Source organism: Schistocerca americana, chromosome X (genome assembly GCF_021461395.2).
Source record: "Schistocerca americana isolate TAMUIC-IGC-003095 chromosome X, iqSchAmer2.1, whole genome shotgun sequence".
Lineage (NCBI taxonomy): Eukaryota > Metazoa > Arthropoda > Insecta > Orthoptera > Acrididae > Schistocerca > Schistocerca americana.
In genome coordinates this window covers 460,325,565-460,346,403 of record NC_060130.1, presented here as the reverse complement: position 1 = coordinate 460,346,403, position 20,839 = coordinate 460,325,565, and positions in this window count along the sequence as shown.

Genomic DNA, 20,839 nt, shown 5'->3' with positions numbered 1-20,839 from the left:
TTATTGTTATTGCTTAGGTAACTCAGAGGTAAAAAAGATATTGTACGTGTGAAACCCTGGTCCGATGTAGCAAAGAGCCTCAAAGTCGTAATACGATCAGATTAAATAAATAAATATATAACTCGTCACATTTGATTGATTTCTAAGTTATGAAAAATGAGCATAATGAATGGCTGACCGATATTACAGGAACTACAATTTAGCGTTATGTGAATGTCGACTACTGTCAAATAAACACACCGAGCGAGGTGGCACAGTGATTAACAGAATAGACACGCATTCTGGAGGACGACGGTTCAATCCCACGTCCGACCATCCTAATTTAGGTTTTCCATGATTTCCCTAAATCGCTTCGAGCAAGTGCCGAGATGGTTCCTTCGAAAAGGGCACGGGCGACTTTCTTCCCTATCCTTCCTTAATCCGATCAGACACATGACCTCGCTGTTTGGTCTCCTCCCCCAAAATAACCCAATCCTTAAATAAGGACTGTGAAAATATACTTCCCTGCTGAACGTCCTACGGAAGATAGAATTAGGCACCTAGTGCATCAGTGTGAAAGTAAAGCCTGCTGATATATCAATTACAGTAAATGACTAAAAAATTTTAGGAGACAACAGAGTTTTTGAATCAAATTATTTCTGTGTATTTTGTTATTGTATAAGGACTTCTGTTATGGTGTATGAACATATGTTTTGTTGATTCATTTTTAGAACTTCTACAACGTTGCATTTGTCAATAATCACACTGATAGGTGTAAAATCCTCAGCAAGATCAGCAATCATGATATTCTTAAGGAGAAATTGAAACAAAAAAAAATAGCAGATATTTCTCTGAATCTCTCTTTTCATAAGGTTTACGTGTTGTAGATGAGATGTCCGCTGTGAAACGTCCCGGCACATTAAAACTATGTGCTGGATCGAGACTGGAACTCGGGGCCGTTGTCTTAAGCGAGGAAGTGCTCTTCTGAGGTTTCTCTTTCTTTTTTTATGACCCAAAGCCCACTGGTGGATGAGATCTCCAACACGGCCAGGAATCGAACCCAGATCTTCACGGATGACGGTCAGCCACGCAGACTACGTTATCTTTTCAGGACTGGGTCGGGGGACAGAGTGGGCAGGGGTCGTCTCTTGACGCCTGATCACGGTATCTCCCTCGAACCGAGGGGAAAAGCGATGCGAAGGGGGTATTCAGTAAAAACAATGAAAATACAATAAAAACCTAAATACTACCCAGAAATAGGAAATTTTTTCCCAGTCTATATATACGACATCACGCCGTACCTCGCTGAAAGTAAAGAAAAGAGAAGTCCGCCTTCCGATTGAAAGAAAATAAACATTCGCTCCACTGATAATTGCAACTAGGGTCCTCGCTTTGCCACATCATCCTAGTGTATCTTATCATATCTTTTGTTGAGTCACCGTTGTTCTTTCTTAAGTCATCTGCGTTACAACATACTGATCGTGTCTCGTCATGGATAATCCAGGTGCACGGCAGTTTGTGTGATGCATTACAGAAAAATATTGTAGTATTTGCGGTTGCTAAATATCGCGCAATGCCGTTCCCGCATGTAGTTCCAAAAATGAAGTACATTTTTAGGACCGTAACTGAATAAGTAAATCACCACATAGCAGCCCATCCACGTGATGGCGTTGGTCTTTTTCCTCGGATAGTACGTCTCGTCCAGAAGAAGATGAGTTTGACTAGTAATGTGTGTCGGTGTGACCCACATTAGAAAAGCCAACATATGTTTGATGTAGCAAGAAACTGCCGCGGCCTCTGCCCACGTAAGGCGGTGTTTGTCCATGTCAGTCACTTTACAATGCGCGCAGTAGGGGGACACCGCCATGCGGATTTCATGTAGACGTTCGTGCGTGATCTGTGTTGTGTTGACTGTTACATTCCAAGTGGACTCGACGTCTGAGTCCATCATGGCTCCGTGGACTGTCCGCCACACGACACACCATTGCGTGCTGGGATATTTCGTTTCCACCACATTCGGCTGTCGCCTCCGTTGCAGGGCACGGTAGATCTCATGCACCGTCGCAAAGGGTGGAGCCAAAAAGGCGTCGCATATGCATCTGAGTTCCAAGCAGAAACGTCCTAGAAAGAAGAACGGTGCCAGGATGTTTTGGCCGGCCGTTGTGGCCGAGCGGTTCTGACCTCATCAGTCCGGAACCGACTGCTGCTACTGTTGCAGGTTCGAATTATGCCTCGGGCATGGATGTGTGTGATGTCTTAGGTTTGTTAGGTTTAGGTAGTTCTAAGTCTAGGGGACTTATGACCTCAGATGTTAAGTCCCATAGTGCTCAGAGTCATTTGAACCAGGATGTTTTGTAGCGACACCAGGCATTCGAGGGAGACCGGCGCTAGTGCTCTCAAAAGTAAGCTCGTGAGGCTGGTGGGCCAACGATGTGAACTAACAAACAGGGCCATGGCTCTATTGTAAGTGTTTACTAGTTCTAGAAAAAAAATGGCTCTGAGCACTATGGGACTTAACATCTGAGGTCATAAGTCCCCTAGACTTAGAACTACCTATCTGTGGTCATCAGTCCCCTAGAACTTAGAACTACTTAAACCTAACTAACCTAAGGACATCACACACATCTATGCCCGAGGCAGGATTCGAACCTGCGACCGCAGCAGTCGCGCGGTTCCGGACTGCGCGCCTAGAGCCGCTAGACCACCGCGGCCGGCTTACTAGTTCTAGAGCTTCCCTGTCCTTCGGGAGGGTGAAGGATTCCTATCGAACTTAGAACAATATTCTTGTGCTGGCGAAGTAGCCGAGAATGGCCATAATGCTGCTAGCCATTGGTTTCGTAACTGGAAGTGCCTGTACGATGTGCGGGATGAGCGACGCTAGGTAGACATTGCCATACTGCGACCTCTGGAAATTTTTCAAAGCCACAGGCGGTGATCTTCTATCCCTGCTCTAATTAGTGTTGGGGGCACTTATAATTACGGCTCGTTGTACTGCTTATATCGTTCGTGAAGTCTAAACCGAAGCAGCTCATCTGATAGCTGACCTGTGAGGGAATGACACTGTAAGATGGCCATAGCATCCCGATAGGAATGGCTACTGATTTTTCCACGTCAATACGAATAAGCGAGGCTGCCACGTAAAGCGTGATCAATTCCAAGGCGATTCTCATATCATCGCCGCCACGGAGGAATAGCATCAAGTCGTCTGCGTACGCGGTGCATCGGAAGGTGGCGGTACCAAGCATCATTTGACTCATTCTATGGCGTAGGCCACATGACAAGGGTCTAAGGCCAACGCGCATAACGTCGATGATAATGCCCAGCCTTAGGGCTCTGAGCGACGAATATGGACGGCCGCCGTTAAACGATTATTAACGAGCACCCTCAATGACGCATCGCAAAGTAAGAGCGTCACCACTTCGATAAAGCCGTTCGTGTGTCGCATGCTCCAGAGAAATACAGTCAAGAATGAGTGGTCAACTAGGTCACGTGCTTCACAGAAATCGACGGATACCAGCCCACCTGGTATTCACTGAAACTTCGCCGGAGTTATCATGTCCCTATATCGTCACAGACTAGCACAGCACGTATGTTGTGGTGACCCCACAACGATGCTTGACCCTGCGAAATTACATACTGTATTCTACTCCTGAGACGCGTAGCCATTAATCTGGTGAAAATCTTCATGTCACTATTCAGCTGCGTCAAGGGTCGTAATCAAGATACAGGACTCGCCTGTGGTATGGGGCCGAGGATCAACGCTGAGACGTCCGTAACGATTTCCAGATCAGGTTGCAACGCTGTATAGAGTCGAGCATAAGGGTCACGAAAAGCCTTGGCTATATCCGGTTGTTCTTTGATACGTCTACCGTCTTCCGTGTCGATAACATGAATCAGCGCCTGTCGCCGCTTTTTGCGTCCCGTGAGTATGTGATTTATTAAAGGTAATTCTGTTGGCAGGCCGTCTTGTGTGCCAACGTGTATTAGGACTTCTTTCCAAATGGAGGTGCGTGAAGGTAGCGATCTTTGCTCTGGCACCGTTGACTGACGCCTGTCTTTCCAGCGAGGACAGCTAATGGGAACATTCTCTGAGGATGGTAAAGTAAAAGGCCATTGTGTGACTGCGCTACACGGCTGCTTCTCTACCGTACGCCATGAATGTTCGCCTGAGAGCCGGTTTTACACAGTCAATCCACCATGTTAGCGCTGAGTGGTAACGACTGCAATGACAGACACACTTACTCCATGTATCTTCTATGGCTATTGAATTGCTTGGGCGGGTCGACTGGGCGATGTTGAGCTTCCACTGACTTCTGCTTCACAATCCCCTGAGCGGACTGAGGGCTATGGCACAGATGTAGGTCTAGTGTCCCGAAGAACCGTTGGCCATAGCTACACATTGCATATCACTGTCTGCAGTGAGTAAGTGACATAAATCTGGTCGAGTCAGCTAGACAAGTGACTGATAGTGTGCGTATAACCCCGTCTATCACGTGGATGTGGCATCATGTGTCCACCAGTTGAAGATTACGGATGAGTATAAAAAACTCAGTGCATAAGGAATAGTGTGGGAGCTGTTCCGAAGACGCTTGTGTGTTGTTGGTTGTACTGGAAGGGGCACAGGCACTGATGAGTCGGACTCCGTTCACTGTGGCGGCCATACTCTGCGCATTGGGGAGATATCTAACGTTAGCTACTACCACGCCTTCTCTAAGTACGACGGCGATACCACTGCTAGTGGGCGAAGCATGGAAGACATAAGCTGTGTGACCAAAGAGGTCGGGGAAGCTAGCCACTTGGACCTCTTGCAGGAGAGTGATGTCTATGTCTGCCAGCCAACATGACTGTTGCCTCGTCTTCGCCTTAGGTTGTGTCGTCATCGATGACGATAGCGTGGGATATCGGCACCTAAACGCCGCTGACTCACTGCCTCTTACTGCGTTGCCAGAGCGAAAAGGCACACTGAGTATCACTCCTACTTTCCTCCATCCCTTCTGTCGGCGCGTTACATTTAAAGTTATCTGCACAAGGGCCGTTAAGTTGGCAGCTGCTGTTGTGTAGAAGTTCCCAAACCTCTTTCCAATAGGCAGCTGGTGGAAGGTCAGCTTCCCTTGGCGTCGCAGCCAGTGGGTGGAGAGGAGGCGAGGTGACCGCGTCTTGAGCGTGAAATACGTCTGTTAGTTAGCGCTACAGCAAAGAGGCGTAATGTTGCTGCATTTATTTCCTTGTAGACTGACGTACTAAAGTGTTTTTCTGCGTTCTCTACACAGCAGTGGATCTTATAGCTGCAGTTTGATTGCTGCTAGGAGTTCCGACTATAAAAATGCTAACAGCAATAAAGGCCAAGTAAGATAATCGAAAATTTCCGAAGAACAGGCTGAGAAGTAAGCAGTAAGGAAGTCGTCTGGCTATTTGCTAATGGGTTAAAAGACGTTTTGTTATATGGTCCTTGCAGTTTTACTGCTCAGGCATCACTTACACACTAATCAGCCACAAAATTATGACCACCCACCTACTATCGATTTAAACCTGTCCAGATGATAGCAGCGTCACCTGGCGAGACATGGTTTAGACACACGCACGGTGCATGTATTATCAGTTAGCGTGCTGTCCGTGTGTAGAATGGGGAAGGCGCGCAATTTATCTGTGACTGGCCGAGGGCAGTTTGTGGTGGCCCAGAGGCTCGGCAAGAGCATTTTGAAAACTGCACGACTTGTCGGGTATTTGAAGAGTGCTATGCTGAGTGTCTTCAACACGTGATAAAACCAAGGTGAAACCATGTCAAGACGTCGTGAGGTGGGGCGGCCACTACTCATTGCAGATGTCGGACGTCGTAGGCTGGGCTGTCTGGTAAAACACGGCAGGCGGCGAACTATGGAGGAACTACTATCAGACTTTAATGCAGAGCACACAGCGACAGTTGGGCGCGCGATGCCGATGAGTGCGGACAACGGAGCGCTCGCGTCCGAGCCAGCCGGCTCGGTCGCGCCTGGGCCGGCCGCTGGCCGGTCGGTGGGGCCTGCCCCGCCGGCCGTCCCGGGGGCCGCTCCTCACAGGACGGATACAACGGCGACGACCCTTGCAACGACAAGGGATTCTGAAAGGCAAGATAATGAGGACAGGACCACGACGAGCGCTATGCGAATGCAGAACGGAGGACAACATACGTCAAACCCCTCTGACGAGCGACGTCAGCTAACACAGAACGATCGGCAACAACGGGAACTAAGACGTGAAATACAACACATGATTCTGCAAAGCCAGGAAGTATACGACAACGGCACTAGTACAGTTCCTACTTCACAGCCTGAAGAACAAGTAGACGACGTGGAACAATTTTCCCCACCAGAAGATGACGACGAAATGGAGGGAGTCTCCTCTGAAGAAGTTTGGACCATGCACCCCACCGACGGAAAGGGCGATTTTACACTAGTTCGCCAAAGAAAACGACTCAACGCTTCTCCTAAGCAGAACAACTCTCGGAAGCGACAACGTCCAGAAGAACTGAAAACTTCCAACCGTAATGCGGCTATTGCGACGGAAGATACTACGGATGCTCCAGAACGTATGGACCAGACGAGTGACGTCAATCTCCAAGCAGATAAAGAGGGGACAGATGGCTCTGGCCGGAACTTACTACGCGAAGTCCCACCCGTTACTATTTACCATACCAAGAACTACATGGAACTCAACAAGGCGCTGAAAGCGAATATTGACGGCAGTCTTAAGGCCATCTACCAACGAGGCAGGATCAAATATCACTTTGACTCCTATGAAGATTAACGGCGGGCCATCAATTTCTTTGTGTCGAATGACATCCACTTTTTTACACATCAGGCCGCAGAGGACAAGGACCTCAAAGTGGTTGTCAAACGCCTACCTGCCGAAGTTACGGAGGAAGAACTGAAAGACGCACTGATAGAGAAGAGTTTCCCTGTCATCAACGTCCACCAGTTTAAAAATCGAGACGACAACACGATGGAATTACGACCTCAAGATGCTTATTGTGTCACGTTGCCAGCCCAAAAGGAAAACTACAAGATTTACGACACCAAATACCATCTACATACTAAAGTCGTTATTGAAACCTACAACAGACAGGAAGGACCTGTTCAGTGTCGCCACTGCCAGCGATTCGAACATACGGCTAATTATTGCAGCTTGCCTGCTCGCTGCGTTCGATGTGGAGGGCAACACCGATCTTCAGCATGTACTCATCCCCGAGGGGCTCCGCCGAAATGTGCTAACTGTGAAAAGGACCATCCTGCCACATGGCGTGGCTGCCAGAAGTACCAGGAACTTCTCAGGAAATACAGACAACGGTCTTCCCCGCAGCCCTCTCAACGGAGGGCTCGTGTAATACGGAACTCCAACCTGACGCCACACCCTCCGCCACACCGTCAGCAAACGCCACAAGAACAGCCAGCGGTGACACGGCAGCCAGTAACACAGCTTCCTCCTGAAACGCTTCCACCTCGACAGCACCGCCAGCATTATTCATACGCCCACGCAGCATCACCACGACGACCGGAACCGGAAACCTACGTCTCACCAGCTCATTTGATGGAATCCATAGCTCCAGCGCTCTCTGATGTCGCCAAACTTCTCACCGCCGTGCAGCAACAACTAGTGGAGATACTTTCTTTAATCGAAAGTGTATTGATGGCCTTTGGAACACCTAAAGATGGATCGCCCTGGGACCACGAGAAACCTGAAAATCTGTATATGGAACGCCAACGGAATGAAACACAAGAAAACAGAATTCACTGAATTTTTACAGCGTCACAAAATCGACATCGCACTTGTATCGGAGACGCACCTTCGTCCAACAACTGAGCTCAGATTTCGTAACGTGTACGTCTATTGAACGGACAGACAAGGCCAACGAGGTGGAAGGACCGCAGTTCTGCTTAAAAGGGAACTGCGGCACCATCATGAAACACTACCACACTTCCAACATCTGGAGGCAACAGCAGTAACGGTTCGATCGGCGGCAGGCAACATCACTTTCATTGCGGCGTACAACAGCCCCGGTAAAAACCTGGTGCCAGACGACCTACGGAGTATCTTCACCAATTTTGACAAAATCTTCCTAGGAGGTGACAACAGCAAGCACGTCGCGTGGAATTCCCGGCGTACGAACTCTCGTGGACGAACTTTAATTGCCATGGAAGAAGAACTGGGCATCACAGTCCATGGCCCACGAGAGCCCACACGGATTCCTTACGTCGATCGGCAAGAAGCAGACGTCCTAGATATTGCTACCATCAAAAATATTGAGACGAACCTCCAGCTCCGCACCGTCGACGATCATTCGTGTGATCACCGACCTGTTATCAGCATAATGGAAAACGCAACGGCCAACCTTCCGCCCCCAACCTCACAAACTCTGAACTGGGGTCAATTTCGGACATATCTTGACAACAATATCTGCCCGACGCAGGACGTTTCAACACCGGAAGCCATCGACATCGCGGTACAAACTTTGACGCAGAAGATACAGGTAGCCAAACGGAGGGCAACTACTCATACGGTCTACCCTGTAGTAGCCTTCGACGCGTTCCCGCCTCAACTCCAAGAACTGAAGACACAGAGAAACAGGAGCAGGCGACGTTGGATCCGCTATAGAAACCCGATCGATCGACGAGAAACACACGTCTTAACACGAGAACTGCACAGGAGAGTGGCCGAGTGGCGACAGCAGGTCTGGGAAGATAAGATGGATGAATTCTTACTTCGAACCAAGAACGAATGGCAGGTAGTCAAGCACATACGACACCAGCGGCCACCTAAACGAGCCATCAGAGGACCAGATGGCCTCCTCTATGACGAACTCGCACAGGCGGAGCTATATGCTACGACTTACCAAGAACAGATGTTTACACCAGCGACCCCCGTGAACGACGTCCGCTGCAAGAACAGGAAGCCGTCGTTACAGCAGAATGGACTGCTTTGCGTACTGCGCCTGTGCAGAGCCGCTCACAACTCACTACACCAGCAGAGATCCGTAAAAGTATCCGGACGACTCGGAATAATGCGCCGGGCAACGACTCCATAAGTAACACCGATTTGAAACAGTTGCCCAGGAAGCCAACTGTGCTCCTTACCCGAATTCTCAACAGCTGCCTTCTGCGGGGATATTTTCCTACGGCATAGAAGACGGCTCGAGTAGTTCCAATACCCAAGCCAGGTAAAGACCCAGCAGAACCCAACAGTTACCGGCCAATTAGCCTCTTGCCGACCCTAGAGAGAGTGCTGTTGAAGAGGCTCCATGACACGCTTACAGCGCATGATCTTATACGACCCGAACAATTCGGTTTCAAGGACAAGTTATCTGCCGAACTTCAACTTCTACGGATCACCGAACGGATACAAGAAGGATGTAACAAGCAGCACTTCACGATTGGTGTCTTCCTTGACATCAAAAAAGCTTACGATAAGGTTTGGCGGTCCAACCTTATCGTCAAACTGCATCGCACTACCCCTATTGCAGATTGTTACATTAGACTCATAGACAGCTTTCTGCAGGACAGGAAACTGTATGTCCGAGTCGACGATAAAAACTCCGAAATGAAACTGATCTCCGCAGGAATTCCGCAGGGCTCTATCATTTCGCCTCTGCTTTTCAACTAATATATAAATGACATCCCAACAGTCCCCCTTGTTACGGCGAGTTTTTATGCGGACGATACGGCCTTTCTGACAACTGGACGACACTTGAACCAGCTAATCGCTAGGATGCAACGGCAACTTGCTGAAATGAAACGCTGGGCGCTGCAAAATAAGATAACGATCAACCCGATGAAGACGGCAGCCGTTCTGTTCACACGGAGGAAACCAGTTCTGAACGACAGACTCCAAATAGCTGACCAATTTATCCCATGGTCGCCGGGAGTGAAGTATCTCGGTGTCTACCTTGACAAAAAATTACTCTTTACGCAGCATATTTCCGACAAGAAGACGGCAGCCCAGAAGATGGCCAGGTCATTGATTCCGTTCCTGAAGAGTAAGGATCTCAACCCTAAGACTAAACTCCAATTGTGGAGTTGTATGGATCCACCTCGTGGGGAACTACGTACGTCTCCAACTACAACAAACTCCAAGCGCTGCAAAACATTTGCTATCGATGGATCACAGGAGCTCCATGGTGGACAAGAAACGTAGGCATCCGCACCGCACTCCACGAGACCACTACACAAGAGAAGGTCCATGACAAGGCTCTACGAGTTTTTGACAAGATCGCTGCCCTTAGGGACGAAGTTCGACAATTAGAATCGGTAGGAACGGTAAACCCTGCAAGATGGCACAAGTATCGAGTACCGAAGTCAATAACGTTTCACCCCCCATAGGCAATCTGTCATAACACGAGGAAGCAGTCAGACATAACAGCCTTGACACATTTCACCCTCCACAGGAGATAGACATCACCAAAGACAGCAGGCTAAAGGACCCATTGCGTGCCCAATCCTAACTGAATGTGTAATAATTAAGTGTTTTCCTTTTATCCTTACATCCCATCCTAGAAGAATAAGTCATCAAGGATGATCTCTTCAGTCCACACTACACACTAAAAAAAAAAAAAGAGCACACAGTGCACAGTATACACTCCTAACGATGGGCCTCTGCAGGTGACGATCCATGCATGGGCCAATGTTAGCACCACTACAGCGCCAACTATGACTGAAACAGGCACTTGGCGTTCGGCACTGGACGTTGGTGCAGTGACAGAGCTTTGCATGGTCTGACGAATCCTGATACCTTCTACGTCATGCCAATGGGAGGGCGTGAATCCATCGTCTTCCAGGGTAACAGCTCGTTGACACCTGCATCGTGGGGCGGAGATAAGTTCGCGGCGGCTCCGTTATACTCTGAGGCACATTCACGTGGGCATCCATGGCTCCAGTGGGTCTCGTGCAAGGCACCAACATGGTCAAGCTGTATCGTACAGTGGTTGCGCACCACGTTTACCCCTTCATGACAATCATGTTTCCCGACAGCAGAGCCATGTCACAAGGACATGAGTGTGTGGGGTGGTTCGAAGAAAACAGCGGCTAGTTCCAATTGATGTGCTGGCTCCTAGCTCGCAAGATCTGAACTCAAGCGAAAACATCTGGATTGCCCTGCCCGGAATTTACGGTATTTAGGTGACTTGTGTGTATAGTTGTGGTGGCAACTCCCTCCTGTGACCAACCAAGGCCTCCTTGCTTCCCTGCTACGACGCGTCTCCGTTGTTATCGGTGCCAAAGGTGTACATACCGGCTATTAGGTAGGTGGTCACAGTGCCCTGGCTGTTACCTAAACGTTTGTCGACTGCTTTCCGTGTAAATCTCCTCATGCCGGCGCACAGTGCTTTCATACTTTTGAACTTAAATACTTCAGTTTTCACTGAGAGACACCCGAGACGAACACTAAGGTAGCTTTGTCTTGTCACATGGTAATTTTCTCAAGACTGTAGTTACAAATACGTTAAGAATGTAGAATGTTTGGTATAATGTGACAACGACAACTGAAAACTTGTGACGTTAGGTATTACAAGGCTTAAGTCAGCAGAAGAAAAAGCCTGTTACGAAAAACTCTATGCCTCTAATTAGTCACAGACTGCTAAGAGAATATATATATTCCTACTTTTAATATTTTGGAAAAGTGAAAATATTAGCCTTAATTCATTTTGTATCTATGAAGCAAGGGTGTTGCCTCACGAGTAAATACGAAAGATCACATTTTCGACAAATACTAATAATGTTTCGTTACATTTTCCATTATTTGTGTAAGTAAATCAGCGGTGACCTTTGAACGCCACCTCTCGATGCTGATTTGGAAAAACCATGGGAAATTCAAACGGGAACAGCTAAACGAGAATTCTTGACATTTTCCTGATTACAGTCATAACGTCTTATTTCTTACACTGATTAAAGCATGATTTATTATTGTTGTAATATCCACGAATATGAAATAAAGAAAAAAGCTGCCGTTACTGGAATAAAATCTGGGAATACCACGGCTATGTCTGTTCTAGGAAAGTATCGAAGATATTTTGTATTGAAATTCGTTTTCAGGGAGAAATTATTAGTTATTCATGGCATATAGTGCCGGTCAACGCAAAAGTCCTCAGAATCCCTTCGCGCGGCTATGTCAGCTTTGCTGAAGAAAGCATACAGAGTATAACTGAAGAACTATTGACATAATGGATTCTTCAGAAAGGCTAGTGGAGTTCTGACGTCGATATAGATTTTGTAGCTTGCCAGCTGAGTAGCAAAACCGCATCTCTTTAAAAAAAATAAATATGTTAGCACAGTTCGTTCTTTTTTAATGAAAGTACCCATTGCTGTTTGTATATAAGAGAGAGTTAAATAAGTTTTATGGCTGCATTAATGAGTGTTAGAGAGATTTATTCATTTGTATAGTTTTTAGTTGCTTTCCTAGATCTCTTTGTGCAGTTCCGTTACTAAATATTCATTTCTTGCAGTCTCCAGAATAATAATCTCCCCAGTATAACACCTTTAAAACAATGACAGCAAGCTTTGGTACTTAGGGCTTGCATATTTACAATTTTTGTTTAAAAGTTAATTGAAATTTGTTTAGGAACTCAATCCAGTTAAACAAGTAGGCAGAGGAGCAAATGACAGAACATAAACACACACAACTCTCTCTCCCTGTTTGTGTGTGTGTGTGTGTGTGTGTGTGTGTGTGTGTGTGTATGTGGTGTTGCGTGGTGTGGTGTCGTATGTGTTCATTTCTCTCTCTCCTCAATCAGGTCTGATTCATAAATACAACGTGGAATGAGAAAGAAGTGACGAACGGATAAAAATTATGCTACGTATATATATGGGACTGGATAGTCAGCAGCTAAAACATTAGATAAGCTCGCTAGCTTGCGACACTTTATGCTCCACACGATACTCTTTGGAAGCAACATTAAAAATAAGTAGCATATTTCTTTGTCGTCGCTAAAAGTAAGATTTTTTGCTAATAAAGTGAAATACGAATATATAACCTGTTTCCTTGTTTATACTCGTGAATAACAATAACAGAGGTTCAATAAGTCCCTAGTTATCATTAATACCGGATACATACTGTGAGGAAACCGGAACAGGAGAGAATCGAAGACTTTGACATGTGGTGCTGGACTGATAAGGTAAGGGATGAGGAGGTTTTCCGCAGACTAGCCGAGGAAAGGAACATACAAAAAATACTGACAATAAGAAGAGACATGATGAAAAAAAAAGCACGACACTGTAATGATTTGAGAGTGTTTTTGGAACCGTTTTCGTTATCAGTCAGCACTTGCAATACACAGAGAAAGAGATCGAATAGGTGTATGGCTACATATTATTCTTCCTTTCCTATCAAAAGCAAGATTCAGTCGTGGATAGTGGAGGCCAATTTTGTACCTAGTGTTCGGTTTACAAGTACGACTATCATCTTTAATTTCTTATTGTGCTTGTCAAAGAAAATTTCGTAGGAGTGCAAAGGTGTTGTGATGCTGTAGTTATAATGCCTAGATTATTAAAAGTTTCATACTTGAGATTCTAGGATGGATCCCTGTAAGTATCATCACAGCACGTACACGTGCAATGAATACTTCGTCCAATCGGGGAAAAACCTTGGAATATCATTCTGTATAGGATCAACAAATGAAAGTATGCGAAGTAAGCTGACATTATGATGACTTCAGTTACTAAAATCACCAATTAAACCCAAAATAAATGTCACTCATCTCAAGTTTCTGAGAATGTTTAGAGTATGTGATCTCAAACTGAAATTTCAGTTAACGTGTGCATTCAAGAATTTTAGACTTTCAGTTCAGTGATAGGCCGCTTACTCAATGTCTTATTCTTCAGCGTCAACACGTTATTACTAAAAATCTCAAAAGGTAGTTAGATACTATAATATCGTATGATATCGCACGTCATTAACATTTGGTTCTGAATGCAAACCGTAAAGATGACAAGACGTAAAGCTACAAATATAGGAATAAGTGATGGTGTCACATTCTGTCGTTGTTTTGTGTGAGTACGACGGCACGATTATAATTCGCATTTACATCTGGAAATAGTTACCTGTTTTAATAATAATAGACTGTTGCTTTGGAATGTTCGACGCACGTTCGCGAATACTAGTACGAAAGAGAGTGCAGACGACCATGAAAGCGAAGCAGTATGCTCTGGTAAGCCTGTATGACAGCAGCCCGAGAGCGGCGTGTGTCAGCGAAGCGTCGTATTTAACAGTGGGCTGGGGGATGAGATAGCGGTGTCGATCAGCCCGGGTAGGAGGCGGGGGCGGAGGCGTGAACACAGAGGCGTAAAACGGCGAGCCCAGGCCGGAGCCGGCGCTGGCGGAGTTACGACGCAGCCGGAGATATACGGTACGAGCCGCCGCATGACGCGCCCCAAATCCCTCATCATCCTCGACTCTACAGGTGACCAGATCCACGCGTAAGGCCGCGGCTCTCGTGCGTAGCAACGCCCTGCTGTGCACGCACTGCGGAGAAGCCGCATCTCGCCACACACACCACAAATCGTCCTCCTGTTTCACCTTTAGTGAAAGCACGTTGCCAGCAAAAACTTCATCCTTTCTGATAAACTATTTATCACCAGAATCACCTCAATATCAGTCGCTCCGAATGTTGGACAGTCATATAATCCTCTTACCTATTCGTTTCCATTTCTCTTCCTCTATTTCATGCTTTTAGCAAATCACAAAATTCCCTTTATTTTTCATCCACGTTGGACTGTTTCTCACACCCTACACATCTCACAAACGAGACATCAGCAACCCCATTCTTTTCTCCTGCATATGCTTACATACTTTACAAACCACCGTACGGTGCATGGAGGAGGGTATAATGTATCTCTACTAGTCATTTCCTTTAATGTTCCACTCGCGAATAGAGCCAAGGAGAAACGACTGTCTGTAAGTCGACGTAAAAACCCTGATTTTCTCATCTTATGTTTGCGGTCCTTATGCGAAATATACATTGGCGAGAGTAAAAGCGTTCTGCACTCCGCCTCGAAAGCCAGTTCTCCAAATTTCCGCAATAGTACCTTCCAGGGATTCCCATTTGATTTCACGAAGCTTACCCGTAGTACTTGCGTGCTGATATAACTTAATGGTAACATATCTAGCAACACGCCCCTGATCTGCTTCGATGTGTCTCTTTAATCCGCTAATGTGATGTCTCAAACATTCGAGCAGTACTCAAGAATGGGTGGCACTAGCGTACTATACGCCGTATCCTTTACAGATGAACTACACTTTCTCCGATTTTTCCCAATAAAACGAAGTCGAACGTTGGCCTTCCCTAATATCAACCTGAAGTGCTCATTCCATTTGATATCACTTTGCAACGTTACGGCTGGATATTTAATCAATGTGACTGTGTCAAGCATCACACTGCTAATGCTGTATTCTCAAGTTACGGTATTATTTCTCCAATTCATGCACCCTAACTTACATTTTTCTACATTTAGAGCAAGTTGCCATTCTTTACAGCAACTACAAATTCTGTGTAAGTTATCTTGTTTCCTCATCCAGCCACTCAACGATGAATCCTTCCCGTATTCCACTGTGTCCTCAGAGAACAGCCGTTAATAGCTACTTATCCTCTCCATCAAATCACGGTCCTATCACACTTCCCTTTGGCACTCCTGACAATATCCTTGTCTCTGATGAACACTCGCCATTAAGGCCAACATACTGGGATCTGTTACTTAAAGAGTCTTCAAGCCACTAACATATCTGGGAACCGAAGGCGTATGGTTGGACCTTCGTCAACAGTGTGCGACCTAGGAATATGGAATCTGCCTGTTGCCCTCCATCCATGGTTTCTGGGATATCATGTGAGAAAAGGGCGAGATGAGTTTCGCACGAGGGGTGATTTCTGAATTCGTGCTTATTTTTGGACAGAAGCTTTTCTGCGTCAAGGAAATATATTATATTTCAACTCAAAATGTGTTCTAGAATTCTGCAGCAGACTGATGTTAAGGATGATGGTCTGTAATTGTGCGGGTCTGTTCGTTTATCTTCTTATATATAGGAGTCATCTGCGTTTTCGTAAAGTTACCTGGGACCTCGCGCTGGGCGTGAGATTCTCGAGAAAAGCAAGCTAAGTATGAGGCCAATGCTGCAGAATACTTTCAGTAAAAGCGAACTGGGATGCCATCTGGACCTGCCGACTTATTTTTCTTCATCAATTTGAGATGCTTCTCTACGCCGGCGATGCCAATTTTTATGACCTCTATGTGGAAGTTTGTGCGACCTTTAAGAAACTTTAAGTTTGCACGATCCTCCTCTGGGAATGGTTTCTTAAATGTGTAAAACTGCAGCTTCCCTTTTGCTGTCTTCTCTTGCCACACAAGACATGGTAAGGAGTGACTGGATACAGGCCTTCGACCCGCTTAGGAATTTTACTGCGATCAGAATTTTCTCGGATTCTCCATAAGATCTTTCGCCAAGGTATGACTGTGGAAGTTGCATGCTTCGCGCATTGATTTTATTACTGTTACACGGATTTCTACCAGCTTTTGCCTGTCGACATCCATGCGTTCCTTTTTGAATCGAGAGAGCAATCATCTCTGTTGCCTCAGCATCTTCTGAATCTGATTACTAAGCCACATAGGGTCTTTTCCATCCTTAATCCACTTACTTGGCACATACGTCTCCAGAGCACGACCCACGATCACTTTAAACATTGGCCATAGTTTATAACACTGGAACTAAATGATGTCCATTCGTTGTCAAAGTGGAGCCCTAACAACAGTTTATCTGCTTTTTCTAGCATGAATACTCTCCTAACCTTCTTGATGGATGTATTATGCTTAGGAACCATCGTCACTATGATGACATCATAACCACTATTTCCTGTCTTTATACTGAGACTGTCGATAAAGTCAGGCCCGTTTGTAGCTACAAGGTCTAAAATATTCCCATTGCATGTGATCTGTGTAGCTAGTTGCTCAACGAAAAACATGTTCAAAAATACATCACGAGAACTGTCTGTCTGTACCACCTGCAGTGAATCTATAGACGTTCAACAGTCAATATTCGATAGATTAAAGTGTCGCCAGCTAATGCTAAATGAACTGTGTACTTCCATCCTACTGAGCGTAAACCTTCTTTGAATGATTGGACAATTGTTATGGCGGAATTCGGTGGCGGGTAAAAACATCTGACACGTAACTTGAGTTCACCGAGTCCTGCTACTCGTGTCCAGATAACTTCAGTCAGTCTCCATTTGAATCTCAATAGAAACAATTCATTTGTTGACAGCAATTAACACTTTCCATGCTATGGCGTCTAAGCTGCATTTTCGATATACGTTCCATGTCTCGCTAATTATTTCAGAGTTTTTCTACTTCGGGATTCACCCAGCTCTCGGTACCGAGAATAATTGGAGCGGGACAACTTTCATGGAGGACGATAAGTTTAGGAACTTTGTTATTAATACTTCGAAAATTATTATAAAAATTTTCACGGTCGAAGCGTTTTTGTTTGATACGTGTTTTGATTTCAATCTCTGCATATCGAATGGAGAGCGTTCATCAAGTGACCCGAAACACCCCCGAACCTTAAAAAAAAATAAAAAAATAAAAAAAATACCACGTGGTCTCCACAAGCACTCTGCTATCCGAGAAGATGCTTACTTTGTACAGTTCGCCCAGTCCCGTCATAGTACCTTGTCCCTGACAACACAGCAAACAGGCCCCACACAACAATTGCCCCCACAACCTCTCCAGCTACAATTACAACAAATTCTTCCACCCAGATGTCAAAATAGGTCCTGACATAATTTTTCTTAAAAGCGCTCGACACACCCTCGACCAACAAACAAAGTGTTTAAAAGTGAACTACAACATCGTATCAAGGCAGTGTAACAGATTTCTTGACACTGAATCAGGCTGCTGTTGACTGTATTGAGAGATTAAATTCTGTATTAAGACTGTTTCTCCATTAAACGATTCTGCAAAAACTGTATGATGCTTGCACTCAATGTTTCACCGCCAACACATAGCATAGCGACACAGCTATCAGAGTGTGCCATCTGTGTCTCCCCTTTAATATGGAATTCTCACAGCCAGAAGGCTCATTGTGGTGCAGATTTGTCAAGCAAGCAGGCAGTCACGCCACCGAGATGCACTGGTGCTTCCTACAACCAAGTGAACGAGTTTGAAACGAGTCAAATTGTGGCCTTCCGAGTGGCGGGATGGTCGGAGAAAGAAATTGGACATGATGCGTCAGTTGAGCGAAGATGCTGGTATCAGTGGCCACGTGGACATTTTCACACCCATAAACGAGGTTCTGAACGTCCACGCAAAACAGACGCCAGCTAGGATCGTCCCATTGTAAAGGCAAGAGTGGCAGATCGTACGGCCAACACAGTACAGATAAGAGGGCCTGTGAGCACAGACGTGTCAACACGAACTGTCTCAAACCGGTTACTAGCATGGGACTACGGGCAGGCACACATCTAGCTCGTCTTCCATTAACGGCACATCATCGACTTGTGCACGACTCGACTGGTACCGTCAGTGGTTCATTTGGAACGTCGAATGATGCTTTGTGGTCTTCAACGATGAAAGCAGATCCTGCCTACGCTCAAGTGGTGGTTCTTTGGGCGTACGAAGTAGATCTGGCGAGCGCTGTCTCCTCGAGTGCATTCTTCCAAGGAACACTGGCCCTGCCCGTTTCTGAAGTAGACACTAACCAGCACTCAGCCTGTGCAGAATTTTATTAGACCAATTCTTTTGCCACCTTGCAACAGGAATCTGATTTCTTGTTCCAACAGGACAATGCCCACCCACACGCTGTCCGTGAAGCTCAATGCTCTCTGCAGAATGTTCAGCAACCTCCCTGGCCAGCACAGGTTTTGGACTTGTCTGCAATCAAGCACGTGTGGGATATGATGGGACAAGAAGTGACCTGTGCGACTCGTTAACCAACAACACATACACAACTGTATGAATTAGTCGAGCATGCATGGCATAACGTATCCCAGAACAGTATTCTCCCTCTGTACGATCGACTGTATGTAAGTGTCAGCGCCTCCATTGCCGCCCACGGAAATTACATGTACTAAAATGGGTGTTTCAGCATGGCCCGATACCTAGTACATCAAAAACGCTTGTGAGATTGATCTGCCAATGTAATCATCTCATGTACTCATTATGAACTGTGACAACAATACTTCATCAGTGAATCGGGAACCACTAAAAGGGTGGACTAATTTTTTGCCCTGCTGAATAATTATCATTAGAACCATTGTTTTATATTTGTAATTAAATGTATAAAATGTCATTTGATAAGCCATACGCTAGACAAACATGCAAACTTATTTTTACAGTCCGATCCGATTCATTCCTCCAAATCCTTCCTAACGTATATGTTCTACTCTTCGTTTCAAATCTTATACTATTTATCACCTCCAGTATCATGGACTAGCCAAACACCCAACTTATTCCTGTCACAAATATTATGTCTCCTACCACACCATCTTCTACAGTAGAAATCTCCACAAATCATCTAACTTACCTTCTCATTGTGCTGATTTAACCGTTTGGTGCAGCTGTCAACTACAATGGACAGCTGTTCATGTCGTGGCGTTTTTAATCAGTCCTGATACTGCAACTGCAGCCTCAGGACTGATAAAAAAACGCGAATGACGCGAAACAAATAGGTGTCCCCTGCACTGGTCAGCTGCACCAAAGGGTTAATTTTAAAATACAACAAATCCAATTCAAAAAGTTAACACCATTGATATTCGAAAAAACATGTAATTACTTTATCGTTTAAACATTTTATAAGTTTTCAATTTTTAACAGGCTAATGGATGAAGAGTGTCAAATTTATAGCTGCCAGCAAACAAATTACTACAAATAAGTATGAAACGCAATTAATTTAAGAAAAACGCGCATAATTTTTTTTCCAGATTACGGTAGTCAGGCTGTTATTTTAAATATATTTTTGTTGTCATAGCGAATGTGGGCCCATTCAGTGTTCATAGTAGGTCTGCAGCATCTAAGTCAAATGTTCTGCATTTATTCATTGCAAATGTTAGTCCCGTATGTCAAATTTATTAACTGTGAGTAAAATGTGTAATATTAACGCCTTAATATGAAGTGTACTTCGTGTTTTTATTATACTCAGTGTAGTTCAGATAACTTGTCACTATTGCACTTAGTAGATACCCAAACTTAGCATTCACTACATTCATGCCATGGAATTGTTAGTCATAGACACATTAACCAAAATTATTTAATGCATGCACCTAAATGACTTCAGCAGTAGTTCGAAAATTAAAAGTAAATATGTAATTTTGACCACATGATGCGAAAGAAGCGCTGTATCGTTGCAAGAGGTACAGAGGCGAATTAATGTGCACGGCTTACCCCAGTTCACTACTACTAAAACCACTCCATTATAACGCGTGCTTAGCGCAGAGAAAGGATTGCACCATAATAGAAGAGTGAAATTAAAAATTAAAGTTACTTTCCCAAACATTGTCAGTGAATACTTCAGTGTATTAATATTAACATTGTGAAGGCTCAGAATGATCAAACGAATATTTTTCGCTAAATATTTTATTTTAAGATAAAGTAAGAGGCAATAGATCATGAATATAGAAATCTTAAAATTGTTCAGAATGTGCAAATGTATTTTACAACTAAAAGTTAAAACTCTTAACGTGATGGGAGTAATATTTTGGTCAAAATCGGCGTTCTTACGAAAAATTGAAGGCGCTAAATATTGCACTCAGAAAGATGAAAATTCTTATATAGCCCCAGTTTGTTCTAAAAACCAATAAAATAATCTATTAGTTTCCAAGTTACTTACAAAAAACCAAATTTGGAACGAAAGTATCCCT